Source organism: Lissotriton vulgaris, chromosome 9, assembly GCF_964263255.1.
Source record: "Lissotriton vulgaris chromosome 9, aLisVul1.2, whole genome shotgun sequence".
Taxonomy (NCBI): domain Eukaryota; kingdom Metazoa; phylum Chordata; class Amphibia; order Caudata; family Salamandridae; genus Lissotriton; species Lissotriton vulgaris.
Window position 1 is genome coordinate 540,832,951 of NC_141697.1, and position 18,345 is coordinate 540,851,295.

The 18,345-nt window shown below is 43.7% G+C and overlaps 7 non-coding genes across 7 annotated transcripts; all 7 read right to left on the reverse strand.

Moving 5' to 3' along the window:
- Positions 1-1,136: 1,136 nt before the first annotated feature.
- On the reverse strand, positions 1,137-1,208 carry TRNAG-CCC (transfer RNA glycine (anticodon CCC)). Its single transcript has one exon. It is a non-coding gene; the product is annotated as a tRNA-Gly (tRNA).
- Positions 1,209-2,737: 1,529 nt separating this feature from the next.
- On the reverse strand, positions 2,738-2,809 carry TRNAG-UCC (transfer RNA glycine (anticodon UCC)). Its single transcript has one exon. It is a non-coding gene; the product is annotated as a tRNA-Gly (tRNA).
- Positions 2,810-4,321: 1,512 nt separating this feature from the next.
- On the reverse strand, positions 4,322-4,393 carry TRNAG-CCC (transfer RNA glycine (anticodon CCC)). Its single transcript has one exon. It is a non-coding gene; the product is annotated as a tRNA-Gly (tRNA).
- A 3,107-nt stretch (positions 4,394-7,500) lies between these two features.
- Positions 7,501-7,572, reverse strand: TRNAG-CCC (transfer RNA glycine (anticodon CCC)). Its single transcript has one exon. It is a non-coding gene; the product is annotated as a tRNA-Gly (tRNA).
- A 3,114-nt stretch (positions 7,573-10,686) lies between these two features.
- Positions 10,687-10,758, reverse strand: TRNAG-CCC (transfer RNA glycine (anticodon CCC)). The gene has a single exon. It is a non-coding gene; the product is annotated as a tRNA-Gly (tRNA).
- Positions 10,759-13,881: 3,123 nt separating this feature from the next.
- TRNAR-CCU (transfer RNA arginine (anticodon CCU)) lies at positions 13,882-13,953 on the reverse strand. The gene has a single exon. It is a non-coding gene; the product is annotated as a tRNA-Arg (tRNA).
- Positions 13,954-15,485: 1,532 nt separating this feature from the next.
- Positions 15,486-15,557, reverse strand: TRNAG-UCC (transfer RNA glycine (anticodon UCC)). The gene has a single exon. It is a non-coding gene; the product is annotated as a tRNA-Gly (tRNA).
- Between the last annotated feature and the right edge of the window lie 2,788 nt (positions 15,558-18,345).

Consider the following 18,345-nt stretch of genomic DNA (forward strand, 5'->3'; position numbering starts at 1 on the left):
ATTATTGTGTGCCTTTACTTTCAAAGTACAGTGTGGAGCTTTTGACGATCCCTCTCTTGTATTTCAGCAGACACAGATAGTTGAGAAGTCTTTTCTCACATAGCTGGCACAAGCTTGCGCTTTTCCTTGCTGGTAGCGTGGAAATGACAGCTTGGTCCTTGGAAGTAAAATCAAGCAAAATTAGCAGAGGATGGTTTCGATCCATCGACCTCTGGGTTATGGGCCCAGCACGCTTCCGCTGCGCCACTCTGCTCCGTTGTGAAAGTGTTCTTTTTATGCAGATAAGGAGCATTAGGCAGAGTAGCATGGGATTGGTCTGGCTCTCACCTCATTTGCATAAGTATATCCCAAGGCATGCTGGGTGCAGAAAAACTTCATCTTCCCCTCTCACAATCAGTCATAACTGAAAGTCAGACACTCTTAGGCACTAGCCGTTTCAGGCCTTTATCAAGACAGTAGCTCTTGAACCATCTCTCTCTCGCTCTGTGATCCTAGCACTAGCATGCTCAGGATTTGGCTTTACCTTGGAGCCAGAGATATACCCGGTGAGGGCGAGGCTTTTGAGCGTTTGGGAGCGTTGTGGACGTTGGACAGGAAACTATGCGAATATGAAGCCTCCAACATTCCTGCTTCAGTGAGTGGTTCTTTCCATGGACATCTGACTCTTGGATTCCTCTCAACTTGCCTTCTGATAAAACATTTTGTGAGCAGCAGTTTCCTTCGACAGCTACAAGGTGGCGCTACATTCAGGTGAGAGCACAAGTATGCACAAAATGTTAGGGACTTTTGCCAGATTTATCGGTGGATCTTGCATATTTTTTTCAGAGGCTAGATATTGCCTAGAAATGCTTTTTAACATAGAGATGCTGGAGTTACAATGTCTGGTCGGGCCTCAGCCCTTCCATTGTTTGCCCACTGTAACAAATTTATTACCAGCACATGTGTGTTGTGACTCTGCTTTATGAAACTTATCATATATTAGGACAATGTATGTAGCAGAAGGTGCGATTGAGATGTTTGCCCACGTATTTGTTTATTTTTTTATATATGGCTGATTAATCTGTTCGTGAAATTTCCATTTTGTGACATGTTGCATTACAATATATCCTGCTTGCAGAATATATAAGTATTTTCAGTGCGTTGGCCGGGAATCGAACCCGGGTCAACTGCTTGGGAAGCAGCTATGCTCACCACTATACCACCAACGCCCTCTGATGTGTTAGCTCTCGGTTCTAAATATTACGTTGCAGAAATCAATGACTATCTTGCACCAGCTTCAATGGTGAATTTGGTTTAGATACCAACATGAGAAGCAGTAGAACGTTTTTTGCAGAGGGTAAGGAACTGGGGATTGAAACCAAGGACAAAGTTGTGCAGAAGAGAAGAAATGAAAAGCAACAGTACAAATAGTAGAAATGAGCATATATAGGCAGCATGGGAAGCAAAGCAGGGAAGAGAAAGAGAACATTCCATGAAATGCCCAGGAGATAGATAAGAGCAGAACAAAAAGGGAAGAATGAAATTCAAAGCATGCCCAGAAAGTTGTGTGAAGCTCCCACCAGTCATTTATGGTTATAATTGTGTGTCTTTACTTTCAAAGTACAGGGTTGTACCTTTCACGATCACTCTTGTATTACACAGACACGAATAGTTGAGAAGTCTTTTCTCACATAGCTGGTACAAGCTTGCACTTTTCCTTTCTGGCTATGTGGAAATGACAGCTTGGTCCTTGGAAGGAAAATCAAGCAAAATTAGCAGAGGATGGTTTCGATCCATCGACCTCTGGGTTATGGGCCCAGCACGCTTCCGCTGCGCCACTCTGCTCCTTTGTGAAAGTGTTCTGTTTATGCAGATGAGGAGGCATTCAGAGAAGTGACGTGGGATTGGTCGGGCTCTCACCTCATTTGCCTAAGTATATCGCAAGGCATGCTGGGTGCAGAAAATCTTTATCTTCCCCTCTCACAATCAGTCACAACTGAAAGTCCAGACCCTCTTATTCACTAGCCGTTTCAGGCCTTTAACAAGACAACAGCTCTCCGACGCTCTCTGTCTCTCTCTCTCTCTGTGATCCTAGTGCTTGCATGCTCAGTATTTGGCTTTACCTGGGAGCCAGAGATCTACCCGGTGAGGGCTTGCCGGTATAAGGCTTTAGAGCGTTTGGGAGCGTTCGGTACATGAGAGGACGTTGGACTGGAAGCTATGCAAATTTGAAGCATCCAAACTTCCTGCTGCAGTCGGAGGCTCTTTCCATGGACATCTGCCTTTTGGATTCCTCTAAACTTGCCCTCTGATGAAACATTTTGTGAGCTGCAGTTACCTCCGACGGCTACAAGGTGGTGCTACATTCAGGTGAGGGCACAAGTATGCACAAAATGTTGGGGACTTTTGCCAGATTTATTGCTGGATCTTGCATATTTTTTTCAGAGGCTAAATATTGCCTAGGAAATGCTTTTTAACATAGAGATGCTGGAGTTAAAATGTCTGGTTGGGCCTCAGCCCTTTCATTGTCTGCCCACTGTAACATATTTTTTTACCAGTACATGTGAGTGGTGACTCTGCTTTATGAAACTTATCATATATTAGGACAATGAATATAGCAGAAGGGGCGATCGAAATGCTTGCCTACATATTTGTTTATTTTTTATATAATGGCTGATTAACCTCTTAATTATATTACCATTTTGTGAAATGTTGCTTTAAAATATATCCTGCTTGCAGAATATATAAGTATTTGTACTGCGTTGGCCGGGAATCGAACCCGGGTCAACTGCTTGGAAGGCAGCTATGCTCACCACTATACCACCAACGCCCTCTGATCTTTGCGCTCTCGGTTCTAAACATTAGGACCCTGAGTTCAATGACTATCATGCACCAGCTTCAATGGTGCATTTGGTTTAGATACCAACATGAAAAGCAATAGAAAGTTTTTGTAGAGGGTAAGGAACTGGGATTGAAACCAAGGACAAAGCTGTGCAGAAGAGAAGAATGGAAAGCAGCAATACAAATAATAGATATGAACACATAGAGGCAGCATGGGAAGCAAAGCAGGGAAGAGAAATAGAGAACATTCCATGAAATGCCCAGGAGATAGATAAGAGCAGAACAAAAAAGGGAAGAATGAAATTCAAAGCCTCCACATAAAAGTGTTTGAAGGTCCCACCAGTCATTCATGCTTATTATTGTGTGCCTTTACTTTCAAAGTACAGTGTGGAGCCTTTGACGATCCCTCTCTTGTATTTCAGCAGACACAGATAGTTGAGAAGTCTTTTCTCACATAGCTGGCACAAGCTTGCGCTTTTCCTTGCTGGTAGCGTGGAAATGACAGCTTGGTCCTTGGAAGTAAAATCAAGCAAAATTAGCAGAGGATGGTTTCGATCCATCGACCTCTGGGTTATGGGCCCAGCACGCTTCCGCTGCGCCACTCTGCTCCGTTGTGAAAGTGTTCTTTTTATGCAGATAAGGAGCATTAGGCAGAGTAGCATGGGATTGGTCTGGCTCTCACCTCATTTGCATAAGTATATCCCAAGGCATGCTGGGTGCAGAAAAACTTCATCTTCCCCTCTCACAATCAGTCATAACTGAAAGTCAGACACTCTTAGGCACTAGCCGTTTCAGGCCTTTATCAAGACAGTAGCTCTTGAACCATCTCTCTCTCGCTCTGTGATCCTAGCACTAGCATGCTCAGGATTTGGCTTTACCTTGGAGCCAGAGATATACCCGGTGAGGGCTTGCCCGGTGTGAGGCTTTTGAGCGTTTGGGAGCGTTGTGGACGTTGGACAGAAAACTATGCGAATATGAAGCCTCCAACATTCCTGCTTCAGTGAGTGGTTCTTTCCATGGACATCTGACTCTTGGATTCCTCTCAACTTGCCTTCTGATAAAACATTTTGTGAGCAGCAGTTTCCTTCGACAGCTACAAGGTGGCGCTACATTCAGGTGAGAGCACAAGTATGCACAAAATGTTAGGGACTTTTGCCAGATTTATCGGTGGATCTTGCATATTTTTTCAGAGGCTAGATATTGCCTAGAAATGCTTTTTAACATAGAGATGCTGGAGTTACAATGTCTGGTCGGGCCTCAGCCCTTCCATTGTTTGCCCACTGTAACAAATTTATTACCAGCACATGTGTGTTGTGACTCTGCTTTATGAAACTTATCATATATTAGGACAATGTATGTAGCAGAAGGTGCGATTGAGATGTTTGCCCACGTATTTGTTTATTTTTTTATATATGGCTGATTAATCTGTTCGTGAAATTTCCATTTTGTGACATGTTGCATTACAATATATCCTGCTTGCAGAATATATAAGTATTTTCAGTGCGTTGGCCGGGAATCGAACCCGGGTCAACTGCTTGGGAAGCAGCTATGCTCACCACTATACCACCAACGCCCTCTGATGTGTTAGCTCTCGGTTCTAAATATTACGTTGCAGAAATCAATGACTATCTTGCACCAGCTTCAATGGTGCATTTGGTTTAGATACCAATATGAGAAGCAGTAGAACGTTTTTTGCAGAGGGTAAGGAACTGGGGATTGAAACCAAGGACAAAGTTGTGCAGAAGAGAAGAAATGAAAAGCAACAGTACAAATAGTAGAAATGAGCATATATAGGCAGCATGGGAAGCAAAGCAGGGAAGAGAAAGAGAACATTCCATGAAATGCCCAGGAGATAGATAAGAGCAGAACAAAAAGGGAAGAATGAAATTCAAAGCATGCCCAGAAAGTTGTGTGAAGCTCCCACCAGTCAGTCATTTATGGTTATAATTGTGTGTCTTTACTTTCAAAGTACAGGGTTGTACCTTTCACGATCACTCTTGTATTACACAGACACGAATAGTTGAGAAGTCTTTTCTCACATAGCTGGCACAAGCTTGCACTTTTCCTTTCTGGCTATGTGGAAATGACAGCTTGGTCCTTGGAAGGAAAATCAAGCAAAATTAGCAGAGGATGGTTTCGATCCATCGACCTCTGGGTTATGGGCCCAGCACGCTTCCGCTGCGCCACTCTGCTCCTTTGTGAAAGTGTTCTCTTTATGCAGATGAGGAGGCATTCAGAGAAGTGACGTGGGATTGGTCGGGCTCTCACCTCATTTGCCTAAGTATATCGCAAGGCATGCTGGGTGCAGAAAATCTTTATCTTCCCCTCTCACAATCAGTCACAACTGAAAGTCCAGACCCTCTTAGGCACTAGCCGTTTCAGGCCTTTAACAAGACAACAGCTCTCCGACGCTCTCTGTCTCTCTCTCTCTCTGTGATCCTAGTGCTTGCATGCTCAGTATTTGGCTTTTCCTGGGAGCCAGAGATCTACCCGGTGAGGGCTTGCCGGTATAAGGCTTTAGAGCGTTTGGGAGCGTTCGGTACATGAGAGGACGTTGGACTGGAAGCTATGCAAATTTGAAGCATCCAAACTTCCTGCTGCAGTCGGAGGCTCTTTCCATGGACATCTGCCTTTTGGATTCCTCTAAACTTGCCCTCTGATGAAACATTTTGTGAGCTGCAGTTACCTCCGACGGCTACAAGGTGGTGCTACATTCAGGTGAGGGCACAAGTATGCACAAAATGTTGGGGACTTTTGCCAGATTTATTGCTGGACCTTGCATATTTTTTTCAGAGGCTAAATATTGCCTAGGAAATGCTTTTTAACATAGAGATGCTGGAGTTAAAATGTCTGGTCGGGCCTCAGCCCTTTCATTGTCTGCCCACTGTAACATATTTTTTTACCAGTACATGTGAGTGGTGACTCTGCCTTATGAAACTTATCATATATTAGGACAATGAATATAGCAGAAGGGGCGATCGAAATGCTTGCCTACATATTTGTTTATTTTTTATATAATGGCTGATTAACCTCTTAATTATATTACCATTTTGTGAAATGTTGCTTTAAAATATATCCTGCTTGCAGAATATATAAGTATTTGTACTGCTTTGGCCGGGAATCGAACCCGGGTCAACTGCTTGGAAGGCAGCTATGCTCACCACTATACCACCAACGCCCTCTGATCTTTGTGCTCTCGGTTCTAAACATTAGGACCCTGAGTTCAATGACTATCATGCACCAGCTTCAATGGTGCATTTGGTTTAGATACCAACATGAAAAGCAATAGAAAGTTTTTGTAGAGGGTAAGGAACTGGGATTGAAACCAAGGACAAAGCTGTGCAGAAGAGAAGAATGGAAAGCAGCAATACAAATAATAGATATGAACACATAGAGGCAGCATGGGAAGCAAAGCAGGGAAGAGAAATAGAGAACATTCCATGAAATGCCCAGGAGATAGATAAGAGCAGAACAAAAAAGGGAAGAATGAAATTCAAAGCCTCCACATAAAAGTGTTTGAAGGTCCCACCAGTCATTCATGCTTATTATTGTGTGCCTTTACTTTCAAAGTACAGTGTGGAGCTTTTGACGATCCCTCTCTTGTATTTCAGCAGACACAGATAGTTGAGAAGTCTTTTCTCACATAGCTGGCACAAGCTTGCGCTTTTCCTTGCTGGTAGCGTGGAAATGACAGCTTGGTCCTTGGAAGTAAAATCAAGCAAAATTAGCAGAGGATGGTTTCGATCCATCAACCTCTGGGTTATGGGCCCAGCACACTTCCGCTGCGCCACTCTGCTCCGTTGTGAAAGTGTTCTTTTTATGCAGATAAGGAGCATTAGGCAGAGTAGCATGGGATTGGTCTGGCTCTCACCTCATTTGCATAAGTATATCCCAAGGCATGCTGGGTGCAGAAAAACTTCATCTTCCCCTCTCACAATCAGTCATAACTGAAAGTCAGACACTCTTAGGCACTAGCCGTTTCAGGCCTTTATCAAGACAGTAGCTCTTGAACCATCTCTCTCTCGCTCTGTGATCCTAGCACTAGCATGCTCAGGATTTGGCTTTACCTTGGAGCCAGAGATATACCCGGTGAGGGCGAGGCTTTTGAGCGTTTGGGAGCGTTGTGGACGTTGGACAGGAAACTATGCGAATATGAAGCCTCCAACATTCCTGCTTCAGTGAGTGGTTCTTTCCATGGACATCTGACTCTTGGATTCCTCTCAACTTGCCTTCTGATAAAACATTTTGTGAGCAGCAGTTTCCTTCGACAGCTACAAGGTGGCGCTACATTCAGGTGAGAGCACAAGTATGCACAAAATGTTAGGGACTTTTGCCAGATTTATCGGTGGATCTTGCATATTTTTTTCAGAGGCTAGATATTGCCTAGAAATGCTTTTTAACATAGAGATGCTGGAGTTACAATGTCTGGTCGGGCCTCAGCCCTTCCATTGTTTGCCCACTGTAACAAATTTATTACCAGCACATGTGTGTTGTGACTCTGCTTTATGAAACTTATCATATATTAGGACAATGTATGTAGCAGAAGGTGCGATTGAGATGTTTGCCCACGTATTTGTTTATTTTTTTATATATGGCTGATTAATCTGTTCGTGAAATTTCCATTTTGTGACATGTTGCATTACAATATATCCTGCTTGCAGAATATATAAGTATTTTCAGTGCGTTGGCCGGGAATCGAACCCGGGTCAACTGCTTGGGAAGCAGCTATGCTCACCACTATACCACCAACGCCCTCTGATGTGTTAGCTCTCGGTTCTAAATATTACGTTGCAGAAATCAATGACTATCTTGCACCAGCTTCAATGGTGCATTTGGTTTAGATACCAACATGAGAAGCAGTAGAACGTTTTTTGCAGAGGGTAAGGAACTGGGGATTGAAACCAAGGACAAAGTTGTGCAGAAGAGAAGAAATGAAAAGCAACAGTACAAATAGTAGAAATGAGCATATATAGGCAGCATGGGAAGCAAAGCAGGGAAGAGAAAGAGAACATTCCATGAAATGCCCAGGAGATAGATAAGAGCAGAACAAAAAGGGAAGAATGAAATTCAAAGCATGCCCAGAAAGTTGTGTGAAGCTCCCACCAGTCATTTATGGTTATAATTGTGTGTCTTTACTTTCAAAGTACAGGGTTGTACCTTTCACGATCACTCTTGTATTACACAGACACGAATAGTTGAGAAGTCTTTTCTCACATAGCTGGTACAAGCTTGCACTTTTCCTTTCTGGCTATGTGGAAATGACAGCTTGGTCCTTGGAAGGAAAATCAAGCAAAATTAGCAGAGGATGGTTTCGATCCATCGACCTCTGGGTTATGGGCCCAGCACGCTTCCGCTGCGCCACTCTGCTCCTTTGTGAAAGTGTTCTCTTTATGCAGATGAGGAGGCATTCAGAGAAGTGACGTGGGATTGGTCGGGCTCTCACCTCATTTGCCTAAGTATATCGCAAGGCATGCTGGGTGCAGAAAATCTTTATCTTCCCCTCTCACAATCAGTCACAACTGAAAGTCCAGACCCTCTTAGGCACTAGCCGTTTCAGGCCTTTAACAAGACAACAGCTCTCCGACGCTCTCTGTCTCTCTCTCTCTCTGTGATCCTAGTGCTTGCATGCTCAGTATTTGGCTTTTCCTGGGAGCCAGAGATCTACCCGGTGAGGGCTTGCCGGTATAAGGCTTTAGAGCGTTTGGGAGCGTTCGGTACATGAGAGGACGTTGGACTGGAAGCTATGCAAATTTGAAGCATCCAAACTTCCTGCTGCAGTCGGAGGCTCTTTCCATGGACATCTGCCTTTTGGATTCCTCTAAACTTGCCCTCTGATGAAACATTTTGTGAGCTGCAGTTACCTCCGACGGCTACAAGGTGGTGCTACATTCAGGTGAGGGCACAAGTATGCACAAAATGTTGGGGACTTTTGCCAGATTTATTGCTGGACCTTGCATATTTTTTTCAGAGGCTAAATATTGCCTAGGAAATGCTTTTTAACATAGAGATGCTGGAGTTAAAATGTCTGGTCGGGCCTCAGCCCTTTCATTGTCTGCCCACTGTAACATATTTTTTTACCAGTACATGTGAGTGGTGACTCTGCCTTATGAAACTTATCATATATTAGGACAATGAATATAGCAGAAGGGGCGATCGAAATGCTTGCCTACATATTTGTTTATTTTTTATATAATGGCTGATTAACCTCTTAATTATATTACCATTTTGTGAAATGTTGCTTTAAAATATATCCTGCTTGCAGAATATATAAGTATTTGTACTGCGTTGGCTGGGAATCGAACCCGGGTCAACTGCTTGGAAGGCAGCTATGCTCACCACTATACCACCAACGCCCTCTGATCTTTGTGCTCTCGGTTCTAAACATTAGGACCCTGAGTTCAATGACTATCATGCACCAGCTTCAATGGTGCATTTGGTTTAGATACCAACATGAAAAGCAATAGAAAGTTTTTGTAGAGGGTAAGGAACTGGGATTGAAACCAAGGACAAAGCTGTGCAGAAGAGAAGAATGGAAAGCAGCAATACAAATAATAGATATGAACACATAGAGGCAGCATGGGAAGCAAAGCAGGGAAGAGAAATAGAGAACATTCCATGAAATGCCCAGGAGATAGATAAGAGCAGAACAAAAAAGGGAAGAATGAAATTCAAAGCCTCCACATAAAAGTGTTTGAAGGTCCCACCAGTCATTCATGCTTATTATTGTGTGCCTTTACTTTCAAAGTACAGTGTGGAGCTTTTGACGATCCCTCTCTTGTATTTCAGCAGACACAGATAGTTGAGAAGTCTTTTCTCACATAGCTGGCACAAGCTTGCGCTTTTCCTTGCTGGTAGCGTGGAAATGACAGCTTGGTCCTTGGAAGTAAAATCAAGCAAAATTAGCAGAGGATGGTTTCGATCCATCGGCCTCTGGGTTATGGGCCCAGCACGCTTCCGCTGCGCCACTCTGCTCCGTTGTGAAAGTGTTCTTTTTATGCAGATAAGGAGCATTAGGCAGAGTAGCATGGGATTGGTCTGGCTCTCACCTCATTTGCATAAGTATATCCCAAGGCATGCTGGGTGCAGAAAAACTTCATCTTCCCCTCTCACAATCAGTCATAACTGAAAGTCAGACACTCTTAGGCACTAGCCGTTTCAGGCCTTTATCAAGACAGTAGCTCTTGAACCATCTCTCTCTCGCTCTGTGATCCTAGCACTAGCATGCTCAGGATTTGGCTTTACCTTGGAGCCAGAGATATACCCGGTGAGGGCTTGCCCGGTGTGAGGCTTTTGAGCGTTTGGGAGCGTTGTGGACGTTGGACAGGAAACTATGCGAATATGAAGCCTCCAACATTCCTGCTTCAGTGAGTGGTTCTTTCCATGGACATCTGACTCTTGGATTCCTCTCAACTTGCCTTCTGATAAAACATTTTGTGAGCAGCAGTTTCCTTCGACAGCTACAAGGTGGCGCTACATTCAGGTGAGAGCACAAGTATGCACAAAATGTTAGGGACTTTTGCCAGATTTATCGGTGGATCTTGCATATTTTTTTCAGAGGCTAGATATTGCCTAGAAATGCTTTTTAACATAGAGATGCTGGAGTTACAATGTCTGGTCGGGCCTCAGCCCTTCCATTGTTTGCCCACTGTAACAAATTTATTACCAGCACATGTGTGTTGTGACTCTGCTTTATGAAACTTATCATATATTAGGACAATGTATGTAGCAGAAGGTGCGATTGAGATGTTTGCCCACGTATTTGTTTATTTTTTTATATATGGCTGATTAATCTGTTCGTGAAATTTCCATTTTGTGACATGTTGCATTACAATATATCCTGCTTGCAGAATATATAAGTATTTTCAGTGCGTTGGCCGGGAATCGAACCCGGGTCAACTGCTTGGGAAGCAGCTATGCTCACCACTATACCACCAACGCCCTCTGATGTGTTAGCTCTCGGTTCTAAATATTACGTTGCAGAAATCAATGACTATCTTGCACCAGCTTCAATGGTGCATTTGGTTTAGATACCAACATGAGAAGCAGTAGAACGTTTTTTGCAGAGGGTAAGGAACTGGGGATTGAAACCAAGGACAAAGTTGTGCAGAAGAGAAGAAATGAAAAGCAACAGTACAAATAGTAGAAATGAGCATATATAGGCAGCATGGGAAGCAAAGCAGGGAAGAGAAAGAGAACATTCCATGAAATGCCCAGGAGATAGATAAGAGCAGAACAAAAAGGGAAGAATGAAATTCAAAGCATGCCCAGAAAGTTGTGTGAAGCTCCCACCAGTCATTTATGGTTATAATTGTGTGTCTTTACTTTCAAAGTACAGGGTTGTACCTTTCACGATCACTCTTGTATTACACAGACACGAATAGTTGAGAAGTCTTTTCTCACATAGCTGGTACAAGCTTGCACTTTTCCTTTCTGGCTATGTGGAAATGACAGCTTGGTCCTTGGAAGGAAAATCAAGCAAAATTAGCAGAGGATGGTTTCGATCCATCGACCTCTGGGTTATGGGCCCAGCACGCTTCCGCTGCGCCACTCTGCTCCTTTGTGAAAGTGTTCTGTTTATGCAGATGAGGAGGCATTCAGAGAAGTGACGTGGGATTGGTCGGGCTCTCACCTCATTTGCCTAAGTATATCGCAAGGCATGCTGGGTGCAGAAAATCTTTATCTTCCCCTCTCACAATCAGTCACAACTGAAAGTCCAGACCCTCTTATTCACTAGCCGTTTCAGGCCTTTAACAAGACAACAGCTCTCCGACGCTCTCTGTCTCTCTCTCTCTCTGTGATCCTAGTGCTTGCATGCTCAGTATTTGGCTTTACCTGGGAGCCAGAGATCTACCCAGTGAGGGCTTGCCGGTATAAGGCTTTAGAGCGTTTGGGAGCGTTCGGTACATGAGAGGACGTTGGACTGGAAGCTATGCAAATTTGAAGCATCCAAACTTCCTGCTGCAGTCGGAGGCTCTTTCCATGGACATCTGCCTTTTGGATTCCTCTAAACTTGCCCTCTGATGAAACATTTTGTGAGCTGCAGTTACCTCCGACGGCTACAAGGTGGTGCTACATTCAGGTGAGGGCACAAGTATGCACAAAATGTTGGGGACTTTTGCCAGATTTATTGCTGGATCTTGCATATTTTTTTCAGAGGCTAAATATTGCCTAGGAAATGCTTTTTAACATAGAGATGCTGGAGTTAAAATGTCTGGTTGGGCCTCAGCCCTTTCATTGTCTGCCCACTGTAACATATTTTTTTACCAGTACATGTGAGTGGTGACTCTGCTTTATGAAACTTATCATATATTAGGACAATGAATATAGCAGAAGGGGCGATCGAAATGCTTGCCTACATATTTGTTTATTTTTTATATAATGGCTGATTAACCTCTTAATTATATTACCATTTTGTGAAATGTTGCTTTAAAATATATCCTGCTTGCAGAATATATAAGTATTTGTACTGCGTTGGCCGGGAATCGAACCCGGGTCAACTGCTTGGAAGGCAGCTATGCTCACCACTATACCACCAATGCCCTCTGATCTTTGCGCTCTCGGTTCTAAACATTAGGACCCTGAGTTCAATGACTATCATGCACCAGCTTCAATGGTGCATTTGGTTTAGATACCAACATGAAAAGCAATAGAAAGTTTTTGTAGAGGGTAAGGAACTGGGATTGAAACCAAGGACAAAGCTGTGCAGAAGAGAAGAATGGAAAGCAGCAATACAAATAATAGATATGAACACATAGAGGCAGCATGGGAAGCAAAGCAGGGAAGAGAAATAGAGAACATTCCATGAAATGCCCAGGAGATAGATAAGAGCAGAACAAAAAAGGGAAGAATGAAATTCAAAGCCTCCACATAAAAGTGTTTGAAGGTCCCACCAGTCATTCATGCTTATTATTGTGTGCCTTTACTTTCAAAGTACAGTGTGGAGCTTTTGACGATCCCTCTCTTGTATTTCAGCAGACACAGATAGTTGAGAAGTCTTTTCTCACATAGCTGGCACAAGCTTGCGCTTTTCCTTGCTGGTAGCGTGGAAATGACAGCTTGGTCCTTGGAAGTAAAATCAAGCAAAATTAGCAGAGGATGGTTTCGATCCATCGACCTCTGGGTTATGGGCCCAGCACGCTTCCGCTGCGCCACTCTGCTCCGTTGTGAAAGTGTTCTTTTTATGCAGATAAGGAGCATTAGGCAGAGTAGCATGGGATTGGTCTGGCTCTCACCTCATTTGCATAAGTATATCCCAAGGCATGCTGGGTGCAGAAAAACTTCATCTTCCCCTCTCACAATCAGTCATAACTGAAAGTCAGACACTCTTAGGCACTAGCCGTTTCAGGCCTTTATCAAGACAGTAGCTCTTGAACCATCTCTCTCTCGCTCTGTGATCCTAGCACTAGCATGCTCAGGATTTGGCTTTACCTTGGAGCCAGAGATATACCCGGTGAGGGCTTGCCCGGTGTGAGGCTTTTGAGCGTTTGGGAGCGTTCGGGACGTGAGTGGACGTTGGACAGGAAACTATGCGAATATGAAGCCTCCAACATTCCTGCTTCAGTGAGTGGTTCTTTCCATGGACATCTGACTCTTGGATTCCTCTCAACTTGCCTTCTGATAAAACATTTTGTGAGCAGCAGTTTCCTTCGACAGCTACAAGGTGGCGCTACATTCAGGTGAGAGCACAAGTATGCACAAAATGTTAGGGACTTTTGCCAGATTTATCGGTGGATCTTGCATATTTTTTCAGAGGCTAGATATTGCCTAGAAATGCTTTTTAACATAGAGATGCTGGAGTTACAATGTCTGGTCGGGCCTCAGCCCTTCCATTGTTTGCCCACTGTAACAAATTTATTACCAGCACATGTGTGTTGTGACTCTGCTTTATGAAACTTATCATATATTAGGACAATGTATGTAGCAGAAGGTGCGATTGAGATGTTTGCCCACTTATTTGTTTATTTTTTTATATATGGCTGATTAATCTGTTCGTGAAATTTCCATTTTGTGACATGTTGCATTACAATATATCCTGCTTGCAGAATATATAAGTATTTTCAGTGCGTTGGCCGGGAATCAAACCCGGGTCAACTGCTTAGGAAGCAGCTATGCTCACCACTATACCACCAACGCCCTCTGATGTGTTAGCTCTCGGTTCTAAATATTACGTTGCAGAAATCAATGACTATCTTGCACCAGCTTCAATGGTGCATTTGGTTTAGATACCAACATGAGAAGCAGTAGAACGTTTTTTGCAGAGGGTAAGGAACTGGGGATTGAAACCAAGGACAAAGTTGTGCAGAAGAGAAGAAATGAAAAGCAACAGTACAAATAGTAGAAATGAGCATATATAGGCAGCATGGGAAGCAAAGCAGGGAAGAGAAAGAGAACATTCCATGAAATGCCCAGGAGATATATAAGAGCAGAACAAAAAGGGAAGAATGAAATTCAAAGCATGCCCAGAAAGTTGTGTGAAGCTCCCACCAGTCAGTCATTTATGGTTATAATTGTGTGTCTTTACTTTCAAAGTACAGGGTTGTACCTTTCACGATCACTCTTGTATTACACAGACACGAATAGTTGAGAAGTCTTTTCTCACATAGCTGGCACAAGCTTGCACTTTTCCTTTCTGGCTATGTGGAAATGACAGCTTGGTCCTTGGAAGGAAAATCAAGCAAAATTAGCAGAGGATGGTTTCGATACATCGACCTCTGGGTTATGGGCCCAGCACGCTTCCGCTGCGCCACTCTGCTCCTTTGTGAAAGTGTTCTCTTTATGCAGATGAGGAGGCATTCAGAGAAGTGACGTGGGATTGGTCGGGCTCTCACCTCATTTGCCTAAGTATATCGCAAGGCATGCTGGGTGCAGAAAATCTTTATCTTCCCCTCTCACAATCAGTCACAACTGAAAGTCCAGACCCTCTTAGGCACTAGCCGTTTCAGGCCTTTAACAAGACAACAGCTCTCCGACGCTCTCTGTCTCTCTCTCTCTCTGTGATCCTAGTGCTTGCATGCTCAGTATTTGGCTTTTCCTGGGAGCCAGAGATCTACCCGGTGAGGGCTTGCCGGTATAAGGCTTTAGAGCGTTTGGGAGCGTTCGGTACATGAGAGGACGTTGGACTGGAAGCTATGCAAATTTGAAGCATCCAAACTTCCTGCTGCAGTCGGAGGCTCTTTCCATGGACATCTGCCTTTTGGATTCCTCTAAACTTGCCCTCTGATGAAACATTTTGTGAGCTGCAGTTACCTCCGACGGCTACAAGGTGGTGCTACATTCAGGTGAGGGCACAAGTATGCACAAAATGTTGGGGACTTTTGCCAGATTTATTGCTGGATCTTGCATATTTTTTCAGAGGCTAAATATTGCCTAGGAAATGCTTTTTAACATAGAGATGCTGGAGTTAAAATGTCTGGTTGGGCCTCAGCCCTTTCATTGTCTGCCCACTGTAACATATTTTTTTACCAGTACATGTGAGTGGTGACTCTGCTTTATGAAACTTATCATATATTAGGACAATGAATATAGCAGAAGGGGCGATCGAAATGCTTGCCTACATATTTGTTTATTTTTTATATAATGGCTGATTAACCTCTTAATTATATTACCATTTTGTGAAATGTTGCTTTAAAATATATCCTGCTTGCAGAATATATAAGTATTTGTACTGCGTTGGCCGGGAATCGAACCCGGGTCAACTGCTTGGAAGGCAGCTATGCTCACCACTATACCACCAACGCCCTCTGATCTTTGCGCTCTCGGTTCTAAACATTAGGACCCTGAGTTCAATGACTATCATGCACCAGCTTCAATGGTGCATTTGGTTTAGATACCAACATGAAAAGCAATAGAAAGTTTTTGTAGAGGGTAAGGAACTGGGATTGAAACCAAGGACAAAGCTGTGCAGAAGAGAAGAATGGAAAGCAGCAATACAAATAATAGATATGAACACATAGAGGCAGCATGGGAAGCAAAGCAGGGAAGAGAAATAGAGAACATTCCATGAAATGCCCAGGAGATAGATAAGAGCAGAACAAAAAAGGGAAGAATGAAATTCAAAGCCTCCACATAAAAGTGTTTGAAGGTCCCACCAGTCATTCATGCTTATTATTGTGTGCCTTTACTTTCAAAGTACAGTGTGGAGCCTTTGACGATCCCTCTCTTGTATTTCAGCAGACACAGATAGTTGAGAAGTCTTTTCTCACATAGCTGGCACAAGCTTGCGCTTTTCCTTGCTGGTAGCGTGGAAATGACAGCTTGGTCCTTGGAAGTAAAATCAAGCAAAATTAGCAGAGGATGGTTTCGATCCATCGACCTCTGGGTTATGGGCCCAGCACGCTTCCGCTGCGCCACTCTGCTCCCTTGTGAAAGTGTTCTTTTTATGCAGATAAGGAGCATTAGGCAGAGTAGCATGGGATTGGTCTGGCTCTCACCTCATTTGCATAAGTATATCCCAAGGCATGCTGGGTGCAGAAAAACTTCATCTTCCCCTCTCACAATCAGTCATAACTGAAAGTCAGACACTCTTAGGCACTAGCCGTTTCAGGCCTTTATCAAGACAGTAGCTCTTGAACCATCTCTCTCTCGCTCTGTGATCCTAGCACTAGCATGCTCAGGATTTGGCTTTACCTTGGAGCCAGAGATATACCCGGTGAGGGCTTGCCCGGTGTGAGGCTTTTGAGCGTTTGGGAGCGTTGTGGACGTTGGACAGGAAACTATGCGAATATGAAGCCTCCAACATTCCTGCTTCAGTGAGTGGTTCTTTCCATGGACATCTGACTCTTGGATTCCTCTCAACTTGCCTTCTGATAAAACATTTTGTGAGCAGCAGTTTCCTTCGACAGCTACAAGGTGGCGCTACATTCAGGTGAGAGCACAAGTATGCACAAAATGTTAGGGACTTTTGCCAGATTTATCGGTGGATCTTGCATATTTTTTTCAGAGGCTAGATATTGCCTAGAAATGCTTTTTAACATAGAGATGCTGGAGTTACAATGTCTGGTCGGGCCTCAGCCCTTCCATTGTTTGCCCACTGTAACAAATTTATTACCAGCACATGTGTGTTGTGACTCTGCTTTATGAAACTTATCATATATTAGGACAATGTATGTAGCAGAAGGTGCGATTGAGATGTTTGCCCACGTATTTGTTTATTTTTTTTATATATGGCTGATTAATCTGTTCGTGAAATTTCCATTTTGTGACATGTTGCATTACAATATATCCTGCTTGCAGAATATATAAGTATTTTCAGTGCGTTGGCCGGGAATAGAACCCGGGTCAACTGCTTGGGAAGCAGCTATGCTCACCACTATACCACCAACGCCCTCTGATGTGTTAGCTCTCGGTTCTAAATATTACGTTGCAGAAATCAATGACTATCTTGCACCAGCTTCAATGGTGCATTTGGTTTAGATACCAACATGAGAAGCAGTAGAACGTTTTTTGCAGAGGGTAAGGAACTGGGGATTGAAACCAAGGACAAAGTTGTGCAGAAGAGAAGAAATGAAAAGCAACAGTACAAATAGTAGAAATGAGCATATATAGGCAGCATGGGAAGCAAAGCAGGGAAGAGAAAGAGAACATTCCATGAAATGCCCAGGAGATAGATAAGAGCAGAACAAAAAGGGAAGAATGAAATTCAAAGCATGCCCAGAAAGTTGTGTGAAGCTCCCACCAGTCATTTATGGTTATAATTGTGTGTCTTTACTTTCAAAGTACAGGGTTGTACCTTTCACGATCACTCTTGTATTACACAGACACGAATAGTTGAGAAGTCTTTTCTCACATAGCTGGTACAAGCTTGCACTTTTCCTTTCTGGCTATGTGGAAATGACAGCTTGGTCCTTGGAAGGAAAATCAAGCAAAATTAGCAGAGGATGGTTTCGATCCATCGACCTCTGGGTTATGGGCCCAGCACGCTTCCGCTGCGCCACTCTGCTCCTTTGTGAAAGTGTTCTCTTTATGCAGATGAGGAGGCATTCAGAGAAGTGACGTGGGATTGGTCGGGCTCTCACCTCATTTGCCTAAGTATATCGCAAGGCATGCTGGGTGCAGAAAATCTTTATCTTCCCCTCTCACAATCAGTCACAACTGAAAGTCCAGACCCTCTTAGGCACTAGCCGTTTCAGGCCTTTAACAAGACAACAGCTCTCCGACGCTCTCTGTCTCTCTCTCTCTCTGTGATCCTAGTGCTTGCATGCTCAGTATTTGGCTTTTCCTGGGAGCCAGAGATCTACCCGGTGAGGGCTTGCCGGTATAAGGCTTTAGAGCGTTTGGGAGCGTTCGGTACATGAGAGGACGTTGGACTGGAAGCTATGCAAATTTGAAGCATCCAAACTTCCTGCTGCAGTCGGAGGCTCTTTCCATGGACATCTGCCTTTTGGATTCCTCTAAACTTGCCCTCTGATGAAACATTTTGTGAGCTGCAGTTACCTCCGACGGCTACAAGGTGGTGCTACATTCAGGTGAGGGCACAAGTATGCACAAAATGTTGGGGACTTTTGCCAGATTTATTGCTGGACCTTG